We start from the raw sequence: 20,744 nt of genomic DNA, 5'->3' as shown, positions 1-20,744 counted from the left end.
TATGTGTTTGATTTTATTTTCCTGCATTTCCTTAAAGGATTCTATTATTTTTTTCTTTAAACATATCTATCATAATCGTTAACTTGAATTTATGCTTATTCTCTTGTGCATTAGCTGTTCTGGAATATCTGTGGCTTGCTGTAGTAGAATAGGTGGGCTCTGATGGAGCCATATTGCCCCAGTTGTTTATTTTGTGTTTAAGCTGACCCTTTAGCCATATTGGTTTTGCAGTTATTATAGGTTGAAATTCTGATTTCTCAGGTTATCTTTGTTGGAAGTATGCATTTTTGAAGGCTTTTCCTTTGAGTTCTATTTTCTGTCTACTGGTTGGTGGATCCTGGACTTCTGATAATTAGCTAGTATACAGGTCCCCTGGGGGTATTTTCCTTGATTAGTTTTATTTGCTTTCTTTTGCCTGTGTAGCCTCTTGGATTTTATGTGCTACCCTTGACATTGTGGTTATAGTACCAGCATTGCATGAGATACCTGGTGCTGGCAGTCCTCTGGAAAAGCAGCCCTGGGTATGGGCTGTAAAAAAAAAAAAAAGAAAAGAAAAGAAAAGAAAAATGTTCAGGAAGTAGGGTGTAATTTAATGCTGATGGGTGTGTTTAGAAAAATATGGCCATGATTAGAAAGCACTTTTGGCAGTCTTGTCTAGTTTTCCTTGGTGACTGCAAGCTTCCAGGAAAACAGGCAGTGTTGCAGAGCAAGAAATGAAGCATGGGGTATCTGGTACAATATATCACTCTTGGGTGTGCTTTCTGGTGGGTTGTCAGGCAGGAGTATGGAGTGAGAGGGCTTTTCTGGTATTCTCAGTGCCACAAGTCCTCCAGGAAACAGTCAGAGTTGTGGCACAGGAAACAGTGCACAGAATATGGAGTGAATTTACCTTGGTTAGGGAAACTTCTGCATTATATATTTTTGTTACTTTTATTTATTTATGTATTGGAATGTGAAAAGGCATAGGCATGCTATGTCACATGTAAAACTCAAGGGACAATTTCTAGAATCAGTTCCTTATATTTAACATGGGGGTTCTGTGGATTTAACGCAGGTCAATAGGCTTGACAGCAAAAGGCTTGAAACGCTGAGCTATGCTGCTGAATCATAATATGAAGCTGAATTTTAAAAATGCTGCTGAATTAAAAAAATATACTGCCACTTATGAACTCTTGTGGAAGTTTTTTTTTCTATTTTTTATTATATCCTTAACATTCCAGACTGTATTTGTAAATTATTTTTAAACATTTTTAAAAATATTTTAGACTAAGCATTTATTTTCAGAATTGTTGTATATCGGATAGGTATATAGGTAGATAGATGATGATAGATACACAGACTATCATGCGGCTAGTTACATAAACAGGTATATACACAGATAAATAGATAGAATAGCTGGATAGATAGATTATAGATAAATGATAGAAATGATAAATAAGTAGATGATAGATTAGATATATTGATAAGTGGATAGATAAAATGACGATAGATGTAACCTATGTAGTTATATAGACACATATATTAGATAGATAGGTAGATACTTGATATAGATAAGCATAAGTAAATATGTGGATGCTAGATATTGGTAATAGATAGACATAGGTTGATGATAGAAATGGATAGATAGATGATAGATACATAGGTGATGTAATGTTATGAGGTTCATCTAATGCATCACATTGTCATCATCAGAGGATCATGATGACTTAATATCTTCATTTTCATAATGATATACTTTCTTATTTTACACATGTCATTCAGTTGACTTGGATACTCACTGAAGGAGAGAAGTTAACAATGATAAATGGTGTTGACTTTAAGTGGATTATTTCGTTCTTTCCATTTTCAAATGTTAGTTAATTTAAAATTTTGTGAAGATCTTCTAGGAAATAGTAAGTTCAGGGGAAATTTACATAATATATAAATATAATTTTAATGTACTCATAATCCCAAATTTAACACCATTAAGTTGTGAAACATAATTGTAAGTTGTCATAGTCCCGAAGGTAGCTAGCATGAATTTCAAATTCATAAGTAACCTTTCTTAGGAACACAAAAGGGATCAGTATCAGAATCACACCTGCTGTATAATATGAATTCTGAATAAGCAATACCTTGAAGGTATTGGAGAGTATTTTAGATTATTCAAAAATTCTGTGGTTTATGAACAATAAAATTTTTGTACACAGTTATGTAATTCACAATTATAATATCACTGAATTCTATTAAAATTTCTTTTGCAAACATGCTACAACATTCTTGTACAAGGGAATGAAATTATAGAGCTTTCTATCAAATTAAATATCAATATTACTGATGGGGACAAAATCATCACAATCAATTTGATACTCCTATCAACACCAACACATAAAGAATTAATGTTTTAAACTAGATTTGATGATATTCTTTTACCTTTCTGTGTGAGCACTTGTGTGATTGCACATATTTTCCAATTTTTATTAGGTATTTTATTAGGTATTTACTTCATTTACGTTTCAAATGCTATCCCAAAAGTCCCTTATACAACCACCCCCCCACCCCCGGGTCCCCTACACACCCACTCCCACTTCTTGGCCCTGGTGATTCCCCTGTACTAGGGAATAAAAAGTTTGCAAGAACAAGGGGCCACTCTTCTCAATGATAGCTGACTAGGCCATCTTCTGCTACATATGCAGCTAGAGACATGAGCTCTGGGGTACTGTTTAGTTCATATTGTTGTTCCACCTATAGGGTTGCAGACCCATCAGCTCCTTGGGTACTTTCTCTAGCTCCTCCATTGGGGACCCTGTGTTCCATCCAATAGCTGACTGTGAGCATCCACTTCTGTGTTTGCCAGGCACTGGCATATCCTCACAAGAGAAAGCTATAACAGGGTCCTTTCAGCAAATTCTTGCTGGCATATGCAATAGTGTCTGAGTTTGGTGGCTGATTATGGATCCCCGAGAGGGGCTGTCTGTGGATGATCCATCCATTTGTCTCAGCTCCAAACTTTGTCTCTGTAACTCCTTCCATGAGTGTTTTCTTTTTATTAGATATTTTCTTTATATACATTTCAAATGCTCTCCCGAAAGTTCCCTATACCCTCTCCCCACCATGCTCCCCTGCCACCCACTCCCTCTTCTTGGCCCTGGCACTCACTTGTACTAGGGCATATAAAGTTTGCATTACCAAGGGGCCTCTCTTCCCAGGGATGGCCTACTAGGCCATCTTCTGCTACATATGCAGCTAGAGATATGAGCCCTGGGGGTACTGGTAAGTTCATATTGTTGTTCCAGCTATAGGGTTGCAGACCCCTTCAGCGCCTTGGGTGCTTTCTCTAGCTTCTACATTGGGGGCCCTGTGTTCCATCTTATAGATGACTGTGAGCATCCACTTCTGTATTTGCCAGGCACTGGCATAGCCTCATAGGAGACAGCTATAACAGGGTCCCTTCAGCAAAATCTGGCATATGCAATAGTGTCTGGGTTTGGTGGCTGATTATGGAATGGATTCCCCAGTTGGGTAGTCTCTGGATTGTTTATCCTTTCGTATTAGCTCCAAACTTTGTAACTCCTTTCATGGGTATTTTGTTCCCATTTCTAAGGAGGAATGCAGTATCCACCCATTGGTTTTCCCTCTTTTTGATTTTCTTGTGTTTTGCAAATTGTATCTTGGGTGTTCTATGTTTCTGGGCCAATATCCACTTATCAGTGAGTGCATATCTAATGACTTCTTTTATGACTGGGTTACCTCACTAAGGATGATATCCTCCAGATACATCCATTTGTCCAAGAACTTCACAAATCCATTGTTTTTAATAGCTGTGTAGTACTCCATTTTGTAAATGTAACACATTTTCTGTATCCATTCTGCAGTTGAGGGACATCTGGGTTCTTTCCAGCTTCTGGCTATTATAAATAAGGCTGCTATGAATATAGTGGAGCATGTGCTCTTATTACCAGTTGGAACTTCTGGGTATATGCCTAGTAGAGGTATTGCTGGATCTTTTGGTAATACTATGTCCAATTTTCTGAGGAATCTCCAGACTGACTTAGAGAGTGGTTGTACAAGCTTGCAATCCCACCAACAATGGAGGAGTGTACCTCTTTCTCCACATCCTCGCCAGCATCTGTTGTCACCACAATTTTTGATCTTAGCCATTATGACTGGTGTGAGGCAGAATCTCAAGGTTGTTTTGATTTGCATTTCCCTGATAATTAAGGATGTTGAACATTTTTTTTCAGGTGCTTCTCAGCCATTTGGTATTCCTCAGTTGAGAATTCTTTGTTTAGCTCTGAACCTCATTTTTTAAAGGGGTTATTTGAATTTCTGGAGTCCAGCTTCTTGAGTTCTTTGTATATATTGGATATTAGTCCCCTATAGGATTTAGGAATGGTAAAGATCTTTTCCCAATCTGTTGGTGGCCTTTTTGTCTTATTGACAGTGTCTTTTGCCTTAAAGAAGCTTTGCAATTTTATGAGGTCCCATTTGTGAATTCTTGATCTTACAGCAAAAGCCATTGCTGTTCTGTTTAGGAAATTTTTCCTGTGCCCGTATCTTTGAGGCTTTCCCCACTTTCTCCTCTATTAATTTCAGTGTCTCTGGTCTTATGTGGAGGTCTTTGATCCACTTAAACTTGAGCTTTGCACAAGGGGATAAGAATGGATCAATTTGCCTTCTTCTATATGATAACTGCCAATTGGGTTGCACACTTTTCATGGAATATGTGGCATGTATGTGAAGTCAGAATACAAGTATTGAGAGCAAATGTCTCCATTCAACATGTAGGTTCCAAGGAATGAACTTTTGCTGTGGGACTGCACAATAAATGCCTTTATTTTCTGGTAAATTTTGCCAGCCCATTACAAATTTAATACAGGAGTTTTAGTAGGATAAATTAAGGATTTTGTAGTTACCAAAAACAGTTTCAAAGAAACAAAAGTTCTAATTTAAGGGCAATACAGAGATATATTTTTCATATTTTTATTGGATTTATAAATTTATATTTCAAATGTTATCTCCTTTCCTGGTTCCCACTTCAGAAAACCCCTACTCCATCTCCTCTCCTCCTGCTTCTATGAGGGTGTTTCCTCACCCAGCCACCCACTCCGACCTCCATGCCCTGGCATTCCACTACACTGGAGCATCAAGCTTTCACAGAACCAAAGGCCTCTCCTCCCACTGATGACTGACAAGGCTATCCTCTGCTATATATGTGACTGGAACCATGGGATCGCTCCATGTGTTCTCTGTGATTGGTGGTTTAGTTCCTGTAAGCTCTAGGAGTATCTGGTTCCTTAATATTTTTGTTCTTCCCATGGGTTGCAAACCCCTTCAGCTCCTTCAGTTTTTTCTCTAACTCCTCTTTTGGGGACCCATTGCTTAGTCCAATGATTGGCTGCAAGGATTCACCTTGTATTTGTCAGGCTCTGTCAGAGTCTCTCAGGGGGCAGCTATATCCTGTTCCTGTCAGCAAGCACTTTGTGGCAGCCACAATAGTGTCTGGGTTCAATGTCTGTATATGGAATGGGTCCCCAGGTGGGACAGGCTCTGCATGGATTTTCCTTCAGTCTATGCTCTACACTTTTTCTCTGTATTTCTTCATGTGTGTATTTTTCCCCCTTCTAAGAAAAACTGAAACATCCATACTTTGCTCTTCCTTCTTCTTGAGCTTCATGTGGTCTGTGAATTGTATCTTGGGTATTCAGAGCTTTTGAGCTAGTATCTACTTATCAGTGCGATCATACCATGTGTGTTCTTTTGTGACTGGATTATGGTTAAAGAGACATTTTACCTTTGTTTTTACAATAAGTGTTTTCTTTCACCTTTGTTACAACTGCTAATAAGTGTTAAAAATAGAGAAAATAAACATTCAGTTGCTATCCAGAATTGATAGGTAGATATAAAACAAGGTATTTATATGGATGTGCAAATATTTTTTGATATTTGATTTTGACAAAGAAACCAACAGAAAAGAGTAAAGAAAATTTAGAAACTTCAAAAAAAATTGTGTGGGTCAAACCAGATTTTGTACTGGATCTTTCTCTCACCTTACATAAAAAGAAATTGAAAAAGTAGCAAAGGTCTCAACATAAATGCTGATATACAAAACATGATTGGGTTAAAAGTAACACATATAATTGACCCTGTTGACACAAAGGAACTCTTTGAACTGGGCCTTAACAGTGAAAGAATGTAAATCAACAACTAAGAAGTGGTAAGTCATAAAATAAAATGCTTTTATAGGAAAGGACTCTATCACTGGAGTGGAAAGGCATCCCATAGGATGTGACAAAACTTTTACTATATATTTTTTTGCATGTAGCTTTGCAGAGCTTTACTCTAGGAATGCTGCACTAACCGACCCCACTCAGCTTCCCTTGAATCTGCAGATGAAAGACACCACACACACACACACACACACACACACACACACACACACTGTTGTGTCTATGCAACTTATTTAAACAAAGCTTAGACCCAGTTCTTCTAATAACTGCTTTACAAACTGTTTTTTTTCTCGATGATTAAGCAATACAAATTAAGACCAGATAGCAAACTCATGGTTATATTAGCTTCTGACTCAATTATAAATGAATGTTATTGATATATTTCAATTAGATATAGCTAAGAGTAGTCAAGGTTTAACAGTTCAGATCACCTAATACATTTAGCCTTCCAAAACATCAGAAATCCACAGAATTTGACATTTTACGTTATTTAATGATTTGACAATGAGACATATCTGCTCATAACAGCACCCTTTCTTGGATGCAAGAAGAAATTGAGAATCTTCAAGTCCAGGCAAAGTTACTTATTATGGCAAAGTACTGGGCAGAAAGTGCCAATATCATATTCAGACAAAATACTATCCAAGAAAAGGAGACAGTATGTAGAAGAGTTGACTGTTGAATCTAACAATACAGGGTAAGCATTCCTTAATAATTCTGCTTTGCAAAGGTCTATGAGATGATCCTGGGCCAGAAGACTAAAAGCTGATGTTGGAACACGTTTTGAGGAACTGAGTGCTGTCCAGATATTCAGCTGTCTCTTCAATTGTTTAAATTTGAAAATATAGATTTGAGGCTTCCTGTATACTTAGGTAATGTTTAAGACATTCTCAAGGATGGATCCCCAAGTGGGACAGTCACTGAATGATCATTCCTTCAGTCTCTGCTCCACATTCTGTCTCTGTAATTCCTTCCATGGTTATATTGTTCCCCTTTCTAAGAAGGAATGAAGTATCTACACTTTGGTCTTCCTTCTTCTTGAGTTTCATGTGGTTTGTGAATTGTATCTTGTGTATTCTGAGCTTCTGGGCGAATATCCACTTATCAGTGAGTGCATATCATGTATGTTCTTTTGTGATTGGGATACCTCACTCAGGATGTTATTTTCTAATTTATTCCATTTGCCTAAGGATTTCATAAATTCATTGATTTAATAGCTGAGTAGTACTCCATTGCATAAATGTACCACATTTTCTGTATCCATTCCTCTGTTGAGGGACATCTGGGTTCTTTCCAGATCCTGGCTATTATAAATAAATAAAGTTGCGATGAACATAGTTGAGCATGTGTCCTTATTACGTGTTGGAGCATCTTCTGGGTATAGCTAACAGATGCTTACTGACAGAAGCCAGTTATAGCTGTCTCTAGAGAGGCTCCACCAGTGCTTGGCAAATACAGAGGTGGATCCTCTCAGCCTACCATTGGATTCGGCACAGGGACCTCAATGAAAGAGCTAGAGAAAGGACACAAGAAGCTGAAGCGATTAGCAGCCCCATAGGAGGAACAACAATATGAACTAACAGGTACCTCCAGAGCTCCCAGGGACTAAATCACTAACCAAAGAGTACATATGGTGGGACTCACCCCTCCAGCTGCATATGTAGTAGAGTATGGCCTAATTGGAAATCAGTGGGAGGAGAGGCCCTTGGTCTTGTGAAGGCTCTATGTCCTAGTGTAAGGGAGTGCCAGGGACAGGAAGCAGGTGTGGGTGGGTTGAGGAACAGGAGGCGGGGGATCAGTAGGGGGTTTTCAGAGGGGAAACCAGGAAATGGGACAACATTTGAAATGTAAATAAAGTAAATAATAAAATAAAGATATTTTCGTATTTCTGATTGAATTGAAGACTAATTTTAGTCTCATAATCAAACACCAGTTGTTTAACATTGGTTGAGATGTTATAGAGTAGAAGACATGGATTTCAGATCACATTTTAGGCTAAAATACAACCATAATCTAGGAATATAATCATAATTTTTTCAGTTAGGAATGATCGTAGATTATGTAATTGACAAATATGATAGACTGTCATTGGTATATCATACTGTGTAATTGATTTGATTGCTATGGATTTGTTCAATTTGTATCAGGGACGAGTCATTTTTTTTATTTTTATTTTTTTATTGGACAGAAAAGGTGAGATGTAAGGGCATTTTTTAATGCTAAGTTCCTGTTCCACAATTGGTTTTTGATCTTTCAATAAAGAAAGTTGTGAGCCAATTGCTTGGCAGAAATTATAGTTGGGAAGGAAAAGGCAAATGCAAAGAAGGAAGAGAGAGTTTTGCCATGCTTTGGATAATTATCTATCATTTAAATACAAGTTAAAACTTCTTTTTTTTTAAATTTCATTTTACCATAGACAGAATGGCTGTAATTCAATGGATCCAGCAGTACATAGCAATCAATCTTCATTGCTACTCTATTCATAAGATCAGGGACTGCAATTACCTTTATGCCCATCAACTACTTGATAGGTATTATAAATGGGGTAGATTTAAAAATGGAGTATATAACCATGCAAAATGAAACTCTAACATTCACAGAATATAGACATTGTTAACTGTCATCTGAGTGAAGTAACTTAGACCAAGAAAGGCAATACTCGTACTTTTATTTTTATCAATTTTGGACAATAGCTTTGAATCATCATATTTGTGTTATAAATTTTTATTACTCATAGAAGTCAGCAAATAAGTAAGTAGGCAATGGGGCAGGACCTTTCAAAGAAATGTAAATAAAACACAACGATATAAATTAAGAACAACAATCAAACATGAAAAGCTAAATTGGTTGGCAGATAAGAGATCATGCGAGTGGGGAATAAGAGAAAAATCAATACTACAGACCTTTCAAAAAGTCATGCAATTCTGCAATTTATTACTGTAGATTTTTTCTAAACTATACACACACACACACACATACATTAAAATTTAGTTACTCAGTACCTGGGTGGCAAAGTTCCTACTAGAGAGTACTATTTTGCCAGGATTATCTTATTTCTTTGCAACTTTTGGCCAATATGGTTTCACAGGCCTCCAAACATTACAAAGTATTTCCATTGTGCTTGTTTACGACAGTATTGCTAATGATAACACAAACTTGAATAATTAGAACATTGAGGAATAAATCTATTAATGAGCTGGAATTTTCTTTTTTTATATAATTTATTTTTTTTATTAGGTATTTTCCTCGTTTACATTTTCAATGCTATCCCAAAAGTCCCCCATACCCACCCTCCCAATCCCCTACCCACCCACTCCCCCTTTTTGGCCCTGAGGTTCCCCTGTACTGGGGCATATAAAGTTTGCAAGTCCAATGGGCCTCTCTTTGCAGTGATGGCCGACTTGGCCATCTTTTGGGTGGGTAAAACTGATGGTCCTAGAAGGTGTAACACATAATATTAGAAGAGAACGGTAATCATCAAACATAACTGTGAATTCTGAATCTAACAATAATGGCTAGTATGGCAAGACATACTACCTCATGTAACAGTGGGACAAACACCATCAGGGTAAAGGACTACTCTATTATTGGATGTAAGGTGTTTCATACAAGAAGCTATCTTTCTATAATACTATTACTTGGACAAGAACTTTAAGTGAGAGGATTTGGGAGATGATCTACTATTATTACTCTGATAAGTGTATATTGCATTACATTGTCTCTTTTTAAATTGATTTTTATCTATCTTGATTAATACAACCCTCATTCCATATTATTGACATTTTACTTGCAGTAAATAAAACTTACCAAAAAATATACAATGATGAAATTTTTAAAAGTGATATACTTCATTATCTACTGTAAATGATATAACTATATCACTCTCTTTCCAAAGTACAAGGATCATTGTGTAAAAGGGGATGGGCAGATTGTTAGAGCCATAGGGTGCTCAATGTCTACAGTGAAATCATATTTTCCAGAAACATAGGGAGGTACACATATGAACTCACAGAAGTTGTGGCAAAGTACACATGTATGAATCAAATTAAATTTATCATGCATGCGGTATGTGGGCACAAAGTCCCAGCCCTAAGAAACTAGCTAACTAACTAACTAACTAGCTAACTAAATTGAACATGAACTGAGCAATTTAGAGCTACATAGTGAGGGAAAGGACCTTTTCATTAAGACTTGTTAATAGTATGTGAGTCACTTTCTAATGGAAGGCTACACATTCAAGAATATGTGGGAGACACAAAAACTTTATAGGTTTAAAACTTTAAAAATATACATATTGTTGTGTATGTAGGAAAGAAGATGTGTATCACAGAGGCATAATGGAAGAGGGTATTTATTATTAAAACTCTTTATACAAAAATATTACAAACTAATAAAAATTAGATAAAGGTAAAATTAATCTATGGAACAGTATTTTTGACCTTTTGTTATAAAACAAATGCTAATTGCTTGATCTGAAAATAAATTGTAATAAAAAAATCCTAGGAAAGGGGATAGCATTTGAAATGTAAATGAAGAAAATACCTAATTAAAAAAGGAAAAAGGAAGAAAAATAAAGGAAAAGAAAAGAAATCAGAATCACAGTGGAGTGGATGTCCTTGTTGGTTTTAAATCAATTGGACACAATTGAGACAATGTCCTGCAGACAAGCCTATAGGGCTTTTATTTGATTGATAAATGAGGGTGTAGGCCTAGCACACAATGAGTAGTATCAGCAATGGGCAGTTGGTTCTGATGGAGCTTTAAGAAATGTATTCTATGGAGAGAAAGTCAGTAAGAAGCATACCTCTATGGCTTCTGCTCTATTTTCTATATTCAGATTCTTTTCCTGTCTTTCAAAAGCAATGAACTTTTAAACCATGAGGTGAAATATAGTCTTTTCTCTGAATTTTATTCAGTTCATGGTGTTTTATCACTGCAATAGAAACCCTGAGACAGAAACAGGTATAGAGTCATGGAGTACTGCTATGATACATATAGCCTTGGAGAGGTTTCTGGAAGTGCTTTTGGATGTTTTGGCTAGACAGAACCTTGCGTGTTCATGGTTTTCGCAGTTGTAGTCAGAAGCATTTAATAGCCAGAAGCTGGAAAGAACACAGATGCCCCTCAACAGAGGAATGGATACAGAAAATGTGGTACATTTACACAATGGAGTACTACTCAGCTATTAAAAGGAATGAAATTCCTAGGTAAATGGATGGACCTGGAGTAACTTAGTGAAGTAACCCAATCACAAGAACTCACAAGATAAGTACTCACTGATAAGTGGACATTAGCCCAGAAACTTAGAATACCAAAGATACAAGATACAATTTGCAAAACACATGAAACTCAAGAAGAACGAACACCAAAGTGTGGACACTTTGCCCCTTCTTAGAATTGGGAACAAAACACCCATGGAAGGAATTACAGAGACAAAGTTTGGAGCTGAGACCATCTAGAGACTGCCATACCCAGATATCCATCCCATAATCAGCCTCCAAACGCTGACACCATTGCATAAACTTGCAAGATTTTGCTGAAAGGTCCCTGATATAGCTGTCTCTTGTGAGGCTATGCCGGGGCCTAGTAAACACAGACATGGATGCTCAAACTCAGCTATTGGATGGATCACAGGGTCTCCAGTGGAGGAGCTAGAGAAAGCACCCAAGGAGCTAAAGGGAGCTGCAACCCTATAGGTGGAACAACAATATGAACCAGTACCCCCCAGAGCTCGTGTCTTTAGCTGCATATGTATCAGAAGATGGCCTAGTTGATCATCATTGGAAAAAGAGGCCCATCGGTCGGTCTTGCAAACTTTATATGCCTCAGTACAGGGGAACGCCAGGGCCAAGAAGTGGAAGTGGGTGGGTAGGGGAGTGGGGGGGAGGGTATGGGGGACTTTGGGGATAGCATTGGACATGTAAATGAAGAAAATACCTAATTAAAAATATTTAGAAAGAAATCTTAAAAAATGTATACATAACAATCACTCAGGTATTAGCTCACCATTTTGAGCAGATCTTAAAAAAAAAAAAAAAGAAAAGAAAAAGAAAGTGGATGGACAGGCATTCTTTGAAGCCATACAAAAATAGAATTGTTTCTTACTTATACTCTTACAGTTTATTTCATGGCAATTCCTATAAAGCAATCATCTAATTGGGGCTGCCTTACAGTTTCAGAAGTTTAGTTAATTATTGTCTTGGTGAGAAGCTAAGTGGTGTGAAGGAAGACATGGTGCAGAAAGAAGGTGCCAAGCATTGTACATCTTGATCTAAAGGTATCAGAAAGAGACTGTGTACCATACTGTGCATAGCTTGAGCAAATGAGATCTCAATATCCACTTTCACCCTGTCATTTCCTCCATCAAGTTTACCTAATTTAAGAAGGCTACATCTTATAAGAGTGCCACTCTTTATTGGCCAAGTATTTAAACACATGAGTCTATCGGGGCCATTTCTATTCAAACCACCAAATCATCCTTACATAGTCTCAAGTTTATAATCTTGCCTCAGACTTCTCCGTGCTAGGATTACCAACATTTACTATCATGAGTGACTTCATCTTCTTTTATAAACAGTGGCTAGAAAGTAATATAGTTGAGTGGTTTAGTGATTAGCTTAAATGTACAGGGTATAGCTTCAATCTCTCTCTCTCTCTCTCTCTCTCTCTCTCCTTCTCTCTCTCTCTCTCTCTCTCTATATATATATATATATATATATATATATATATGAATATTATATACCATATATAGTAATCAATATGAATAAAGTAGAAACAGCAGAAATGTTTATTGCTACTGGAATTTCTATTATAACTTCTTTTAGAAGAAAGAATGAAATTTACATATGCATATATACAAATATAAATATTTATAAAATACATTTTATAATTCTTTGTCTTATAATGGGTTTAACATTTTAAAATATGTTTGTGTAGATTTATTTGTACTGTTTATATTAGTATTCACATTCATTTTCCTTGTTTTAACACCAAATTGGGAATATGGTAATTGTTGAAATTACTAATTTCTTATTGAGAATAAATTTTTTGAAATCTATGAATTGTAGACACATATAAATAAAACTTAACCGTGTCTATACATGTTTTAAAAAAAAGATAACACATAGTGTAGATCATAGTGATATCTCAGAAGGATAGTTCTAGAGTATCTTAAAGAACTTACCAAGGACATCTGTGATGCTTGGAATCCATAACTGCTAAAGCAGAAGCTCTCTTTACTGAAGTAATCAATACTGGTCAATTAAGGCTGCAGAATCATCTGTGATTAAGAAAAGACCATTATCATTGTTGTAAAATCTTATGAAAAAATGTTTCTTCAGAATGTTTTGGTTCAGAGGTGGCCAAGGTAGAATTTTATGCTGACAGTTGAACTCTAGATTATATAAGGATATCTGAGTTGTTACAGGTTTTGAAAACATGATCATATCATGGACAACAGCCAAGGCTTAACACTATGAGAGGCCAGGTGACTTCATTGAAAGTACAGCATAAGTTATAATCAAACTCTAAGAATGAGAATGCAGAGAAATTTGGGCTTGTCATCATGGAACAGATCACAGTCCTTGAAAGAACATTAATTTGTAATGGTGAACCTCATTTTAAGAGAAGAACTTAGAATTTGGTTTATGCCAGTACCATTGGAAGAACACAAAGGACAGCTACAGCTGGGACTTGAAGGCAGCCTAAGCCAACCTCCTTAGAAGTTATTATTGTTTGGAGAGGGGCAGAGCTGGAAAATAGAACAGTCACCATATCTGTTTAGAAGTTAAAATAAAATGTTACATATAAATAAACCAAAGGAACAAAGAAATAGGGTTATGTATATGTTAATATAAATCAATATATATTAAAGTGATAATATATAGTGAAACTGAAGAGTGTACAAGTGAAGGGTATGAAAAGAGTAATACAAAGGAAAGGAAGAGTAAAGAAATTACTCCTGAAAAGGGATTTTATCACCTTTAAAATTGCCAATAAAGAGCAAATGTAATATAGTCATACAAAAAGCAAAGGGATCTCTATTAATCCAACACATTAAATTTTTTTCAATCTGAATGGATTTTTTTTATGTTCACACTTTTATCATCTTAAACAAGAACTGTTTTTAAAAATGCAGTGAGTAGATGATCAAAATAACTTCAGCAGCCTTATTGAACTAGTTGTTATGCAAGAACATAAAGAGGGTTGGCATAGACATTGTCTTCAAGTGATACCACATGTACCAAGATGAACTTCCCTTGTATAATAAAACAAGTCCTATTCACTCATAACAACCATAGCTCATATTCCATATAAACTGACAGCAATGGAACAAAGTAAACTTTCAATAACAACAGAATATAGCACGCTTATTTACAATAGTCAGGATCTGGAAAGAACCCAGAAATCACACAACAGAGGAATGGATACAGAAAAAGTGGTACATTAACATAATGTAGTATTACATAGCTATTAAAAATAATGAATTTATGAAATTCTTTAACAAATGGATGGATCTGGAGGATATCATCCTAAGTGAGGTAACCCAATCACAAAAGAACACACATGATATGCACTCACTGATAAGTGGATATTAGACCAGAAGCTCAGAATCTTTCTTAGAAGGGGGAACAAAATACCCATGGAAGGAGTTACAGAGACCAAGTTTGGAGCAGAGACTAAAGGAATGACCATCCATCATCCCCACTTGGGGATCCATCCCATAAACAACCATCAAACCCAGACACTATGACAGATGCCAAGAGCCTGCTGACAGGAGCCTGATATAGCTGTCTCCTGAGGGCAATATACAGAAGTAGATGCTCACAATCATCCATTGGATAGAGCACAAGGACCCTAATGAAGGAGCTAGAGAAAGCAACTAAGGAGCTGAAGGGGTCTGAAGCCCCATAGGAAGAACATAAACCTCTATCTTATTTTGTGACCTACCACTGGTTTTTTTCTGACCTGTGGGCTAAAACTATTTTCTGTTTACATGGTAACTCATACTTCATGGTAGCTGAAGAGATGGCTCAGTGCTTAAGAGTACTCAGTAACCTTACAGAAAATCTGAGTTTAGTTCTTAAATTAGGAAGCAGACAATTATCTGTAACTCCAGCTTCAGGGCAAGTGACACATTCTAACCTCCTTGGCACCTGCACCAACACAGTCCACATAAACTTATCTATGCTCAAACACAATCATGGAAATTAATAAAAAAGAATTAAATCTTAAAATGTGCTCTACAATATTTGTTCAAATGCAATGAGAATTAAATTTGAAGTTTTATTTTCCTAGAACATGCTAACTTTTAAGGTAAAATACTTATTAAACTCATGCTTAGCATTTTATATATTTAGTGTTTAATTTTACAACTTTAGTTGATATATTATACTATTGTTATGTTTAGTTTATTCGTGTATACGGGACTATCATAAAGCTCACTATCTAACCGAAGAAAGATGACTCTGAAATCCATATTCTGATACCTCTAGCTCCCCAGTGCTGGTGGTGTGGCCAGAAATCACCTTCCCTGCTTTTCTTGGTGCTTGGGTTTGAACTAGAATTTTGTTAATGGTAAACAAATATGCTTAGAACTTCTAAAATATACTTACATCTGCAAAGTTTTGTTAACAACAGACTTGCATTGTTATGACTAAGACAACAATAACCAGTAAATATATCCTCTGGACTATTACACAAAAACAATACATGAGAACCCTTCCCCCAAGAAAATAATGGGAAAACTTCCAATTTTGGAGGAAAGAATGTTACTATAAGTGGACACAGTAAGCCAGATGGAACTGTAAGTACATTGAATTTGACCAAAAATGACTGAGAGAAACAGTAAACATGTGCCATCGGATGATATAGAAGAGGAGGTTTTGTTTACGCTATGACTGACAAATGAAGTACTATTTGTACATATGATAGTTTCTATTACATAAATACAAAGTATCCAAAGTACTAATTATAGTTGGTTGCAGTATTCAGCAAAGGAAAATTAAGAGCCTAGGAAATATTTGATATGTATATATCCATAATTATATGAATGGCTGTCACAAGCTTCTTCTTACGATCTTATTTATATGACTTTTTAAAGTAGCTAATCTAATCAATGGTGATAAAAGTAAATCTTCAGCTCAATTTGATAGAATAAAAGGTTTGACTAAGAGGTTTTGCATACATGTCAGGATGTACCAACATATACTTTCATCTGAATGAATTAAATTCCACACTTGAGAAAGTGTGCTCCATGGATGTCTTTCACAAACTACCTTCAGCCCTTGACTTCCACACATTTTATAAAATAAAACATTTCATTTTATGTTTTCATTGGGTAAAGAAATTAATTCATTATGATATTGTAAGGCAGGCTGTGTTTCAGAAAAATGAAAGTTACTAATTATCAAATGAATGTGTGTGTCTTTTTTTCTCTGAGTGGACAGATTCTACTGAAAGAATATGAAACTCTAGTGCAAATGTAATAATAGTCTTTGGAAATATATTTTGTAAGAGGTCATACAAGAATATAAAAATAAAATAGTTAATATGATAAACCACCCCAAGAAATGTAAATCATTTGAAATTTTAATATCTATGATGGATGAAATGTTTTAAAGGTAGTTTAATCTAAATAAATCAAATAATAAAAATCATTTGAAGATGATATTGTCATGTTAAGATTAATTTAAATTAATGGATATATAATTTATTTATTTGAGAAATTTGACAAATTAAGCAATCTTGTTTTTTTGTTTTGTTTTGTTTTGTTTTGATTTAAGTCAGAGTTTTGTTGTGGCTGGATTATAACTTGCTATGTAAATCAGCCTGGGCAGAAACCTATATCCAACTTGATTGTTTTACATACTGAAGGCAAGGGTTATGGATATGAACCATAACATTTGCATTTTGATTGATCAACTTAGGTAACTTGACAATTCTGCTGTACATTCACAACTGTAATTGTTTCCCTGAAACTAAAGAACTACAGACAATAATAAATCTGTGCATCAATCATATTTTTGAAACAGTTTAGTGAAATTGGATATAGTATTCCTGATGTGTACAAAATAAAGTTATATGTAAAATGTAAACATGTCTTTAAGTTGTAAATTAAAATATGCTCTTTCCAAAGACAATGTAAATTGGGACCAGCAATAGTAGCCAGTATTTGTAGGCAAATGCTGGTGTAATCTTCTTTGAAATCAATACTTATTGATGGTGACAACATCTTACATTTGCCAGTGTACCAAGATTGTTCCAAAGACAGAAGTTTCACATACATACCATTTCCTAGAGCTAGGTACAGAATTCTAGCAGACACCAATATTATGAAGTACCAATTCAGAATTTCATTACTCAGCATAAAATGGCAAATACCCTTCTTATTTAAAGTCAGCACTCTCTGAAGACAGAGCTGAAAGTATGCTAAAGACCCCTGAGAAGGGCTGGGCTTGGAGAGCTGGAAACTTCATCCACAGCTTTCTGTACTTTAGGTTGTATTATGAACTATTCAGTTAGAGAGGCTAAATGCTTCATACAAGATATGCAATGATAGAAGATGTGATATCACTATTTTCTATATTAGCAATCTACTTGACTAATATTAAAGTCAGGTAAAGGTTGGTAACGGAATAAAACAAAAATAGAACAAAAGTATTCAGTAGCTTTTATTTCAGTTTAAGAAATTAATATGGTTTTATGTTGCAGTCCATGATGCACTTGGACTTGAGCTTTGTGCAAGGTGACAAATATGGATGCATTTTCATTTTTCTACATACAGAGTGCCAGTTAAGCCAGCCCCATTTATAAAAGATGCTTTTTTTTTTTTTCATTGTAAGTTTTGGCTTCTCTGTCAAAGACCACGTGGCCATAAGTGTATGGTTTTATTTCTGGATCTTCAATTCGATTCCATTGATCAATGTATTTGTATCTACCAATACCATGCAGGGTTTTTTTGTTTTTGTTTTTGTTTTGTTTTGCTTTGTTGTTTTTATCAATATTACTCTGTAGTATAACTTGAAGTCGGGTATAGTGATTCTCCCAGAAGTTATTTTATTATTAAGAATTGTTTTCACTATTCCAGGTTTATTGTTTTCCCAAATGAACTTAAGAATTGTTCTTTACAAATCTTTGAAGAGATGTGTTAGGATTTTGATGGGTATTGTGTTGAACCTGTAGATTGCTTGCACTAGGATGGCCATTTTTACTGTGTTAATTCTACCAACCCATGAGCATGAGAGATCTCTCCATTTTCTGAGGTCTTCTTTGATTTCTTTCTTGAGAGATTTGAAGTTCTTGTCACACAGACCATTCAATTTTTTGATTAGAGTTACCCCAAGATATTGTAGATTATTTGTGACTATTGTGAAGGATTTTGTTTCTCTGATTTCTTTCTCAATCCACTTATCATTTGTATAAAGGAAGGCTACTAATTTATTTGAGTTAATTTTATATCTAGTCTTCTTGCTGAAGTAGTTTATTATCTGTAGAAGTTCTCAGGTAGAATTATTGGGTTTGCTTATGCATACTATCATATATCATATCATCTGCAAATAATGATACTTTGACTTCTTTTCCAATTTGTATATACTTGATCTCCTTTTGTTGTTTTATTGTTCTAGCTAGTACTTAGAGTACTATATTGAATAGATATGGGGAGATTGGTATTCTTTTCTTGTCCCTGATTTGAGTGGAATGCTTCAAGTATCTCTCCACTTAATTTGATATTGGCTGTTGGTTTGCTGAATATTGCTTTTAATATGATTAGTTATTGGCCTTGAATTTTTGATCTCTCTAATACTTTTAACATGAAGGGATGTAATACATTTTCAAATACTTTTTCAGCATCCAATTAGATGATCATATGATATTTTCTTTGAGTTTGTTTATATAGTGGATTACATTACTGAATTTTCTTTTTTAATTTTTTAAAAATTAATTTTTTTTACACTCCATATTTTATTCCCCTATCCACCTTCAAACTCTTCTACATCCCATACCTCCTCCTCACTCTCATGTCTCCATGTGGCTGTTCCCACCCCCACCCCACCTGCTGCCTGGTTGGTGGTCCAGTGCTTGAGAGAAATCAGGGGTCCAGATTGAGACTACTATTCCTCCTACGGGGTTGCCCTAATCCTCAGCTTCTTCCAGCTTTTCCCTATTTAAAAATAGAGGTCAGCAGCTTTTGTCCATTAGCTGGGTGCAAATATCTCATGTCTCAGCTGCTTATTGGGTCTTTCAGAGGGCAGTCATACAAGGCCCATTTTTTTGAGTCCTCCATAACCTAAGTAATAGTGTCAGTTCTTGAGACCTCCCTTTGAGCTGGATCCCACTTTGAGCCTGTAAGTGGACCTTTTACTCAGGCTCCTCTCCATTTCCATCCCTGTAGGTCTTTCAGACTTGAAAGCTTATAAGTAATTGTTTTGACTGTGGGTTGGCAACCCCCTCCCTTACTTAATGCCCTATCTTTCTGTTAGAGGTTGGCTCTATAACAACTCTCTCCCTACTGGCAGGCATTCTCATCCCTTTGTTTCTCTCACCTCCCAAGTTTCTGGTGCATTCTGGAAGGTCCTCCAAACCTCCTACCTCCTAAAGTTGCCAATTTCTATTCTTACTGTTGGCCCTCAGGATTTCAGTCATTTTCGCTCATCTAATGCCAGATCAGGTTCCCTCTTCCCCACTATCAACTTTCCCTCCAAAATCCCTCACTAACTACCTCCTTGTGATTATTTTCTTCTCCTGTCCAAGTGGGACAGAGGAGTTCTCACTTTGGCCCTTCAGCTTGTTGAACTTTTTGAGACCTGTGGATTGTATCTTGGGTATTCTATACTTTTTCTTTTTGGCTAATATCTACTTATTAGTGAGTAAATACAATGAATACCTTTTGGGTATGAGTTAACTCAATCAAGATGATATTTTCTAGAGCCATCCATTTGTCTGTTAAACTCATCATGTTCTTCTTAATTGCTGAGTTCTATTGTATAAATGAACCATATATTCTGTATGCAATCTTCTGCCATGGGGCATCTGTGTTGTTTCCAGCTTTTGGCTATCACAAATAAGACCTCTATGAACATAGTGGAATATGTGCCTGTGTGACATGGTAGGGCATCTTTTGAGTATATTCTAAAGAGTGGTATTGCTGTGTCTTCAGGTAGATCTTTTTTCCAATTTTCTGTGGAACCTCTGGATTGATTTCCAGAGTCAATGTGCCAGTTTGCAATCCCACCAGCAATGGAGGAGTGTTCATCTTTCTTGACATCCTCTCCAACAAATGCTGTCACCTGACATTTTGATCTTAGCCATTCTAAATGGTCTGGGCGGAATCTCAGAGTTGTTTTGATTTGAATTCTGATCTGATCATTAAGGACCTTGAAAATTTCGTTTTTTTAATATTTTATTACGTATTTTCCTCAATTACATTTCCAATGCTATACCAAAAGTCCCCCATACACTTCCCCCCCCCACTTCCCTACCCACCCATTCCCATTTTTTTGGCCCTGACGTTCCCCTGTACTGGGGCATATAAAG

This window comes from Mus caroli, chromosome 1 (assembly GCF_900094665.2).
Source record: "Mus caroli chromosome 1, CAROLI_EIJ_v1.1, whole genome shotgun sequence".
In the NCBI taxonomy this organism is placed as follows: Eukaryota; Metazoa; Chordata; class Mammalia; order Rodentia; family Muridae; genus Mus; species Mus caroli.
This window is presented reverse-complemented; position numbering follows the sequence as displayed.